The 1,496-nt window shown below is 37.5% G+C and overlaps 1 pseudogene; it reads left to right on the forward strand.

Annotated features, from left to right (window-relative positions):
* The first annotated feature begins 392 nt into the window (after nt 1–392).
* On the forward strand, nt 393–885 carry LOC105507185 (annotated as a pseudogene).
* The last annotated feature ends 611 nt before the right edge of the window (nt 886–1,496 follow it).

Here is a 1,496-nt window from a genome sequence, read left to right on the forward strand (position 1 = left end):
TTTCTACGTGAGATTTGGAAGGAACAACTGTCCAAACAATATAACTACCCTTCCCCAGTCCACTCTCCCTTTCATCCTGGCAAAAAACCTTCTATTATTTTGTTGCAAAAGTAATTGCGGTTTTTGCCCTTTTTTTTTTAATTTTTGATTTTTTTAAAAAGTAATGGCAAAGACCACAATTACTTTTCCACCAATCTACTTATCTTGTAAAGCTCAGTTCAAAAGCCATCTCTTCCATGATAAATGACACTCGGGCATAGCTCTCGGCACAGCTCCACTGAAGCACCTCTATCACTCACTGAGACTCATTGGGTCATGAATAAGGAAGCACCTCCTCCTGCCGTTCAAGTATGGGGGCCTATTCCATAAAGTGAAGAAAATAAAAGAAGAAAATGGTTAAATTTGTGATCCACCCTGCCATCACTGCTGACTCCAGTGGTATCTGTGGCTGATCAGGAACTGGCTAAATATGAATATGCGGGAGACCAAGTAATAGTAACTGAAAAAGATCTGCTAGAGGGTGGTATCAGAGAGCATCCCTTCCACCACTGTGTGGTTGCAGAGATGCCCAAGAAACACTGGACTCTGGAAAGAAAGAATTACTGTTGGTTTCACCATGTACTGTTTTACCTGTGACCCTTGAATTGGCAAGCTATCGTATTTCTTTGGATGAGTAATGAAAAAGGCTTTGGCATAAATCAGAAATTCTGAAGAATTTAAGCCAGGTCGCAATGAAGTATCACTGTAGCACCATGCACTTCTTAGTAGCAGAATGGAATGAACCATCTGTCAACCTCTACAAAAGAAGAGGTGCCCAGGGAAGACAGCTGGAAACCCTTCAAAATCAACAAGGAGTACTTACTAAAAATGGCAGCAGAGGAGTGAAGTGGGGTGTAGATGATGACAACATCCATTCTACTTTAGAACAAATTCTCAACTTATCTTGCTATCTCTCCTGTTTATAGTCAAATAATAGAATGAAGACTCATTTCAAAATTTCATTACCAGTGGCACTGTTGCATGTTTGGAATGTCGTCTCTTTAAAATGACAATACTGTATGCAATTTGGAGTAGATTTCTCCTTGAACAACTTTTGATAAACTAGGTAGTATGGTCTTAATATATATGAAAAAGTCATTATTTTTTCTTTTTTCTTTTTTGAGCAAAAGTCCTTCTTGTAAATCATTTAAATGGGTACAATGTACACACTGGTATTTAGAGTTTCTGTTTTAATTCTTTTTAAACAAACTATCATTTAATCTTAAAAAAAAACTATATGCAAATCCACCTCTCACAAACAAGTACAAGCCAGCTTTAGCACACCACTGTTCAAACTCTATCATCACCCCCAAAATTTTAATCACTCCCTTTTCTGTGGTCTCAAGCACATTATTCATTTGACTTATATGTATAGGAGAATACTATGATGAGCTCAATACATGACTATTTCCCACAGTAAAATGTGAACTCCCTAAAGTCAGGAATAATTACCCATG

The sequence above is a fragment of the Colobus angolensis genome, unplaced genomic scaffold, assembly GCF_000951035.1.
Source record: "Colobus angolensis palliatus isolate OR3802 unplaced genomic scaffold, Cang.pa_1.0 Scaffold145, whole genome shotgun sequence".
In the NCBI taxonomy this organism is placed as follows: Eukaryota; Metazoa; Chordata; class Mammalia; order Primates; family Cercopithecidae; genus Colobus; species Colobus angolensis.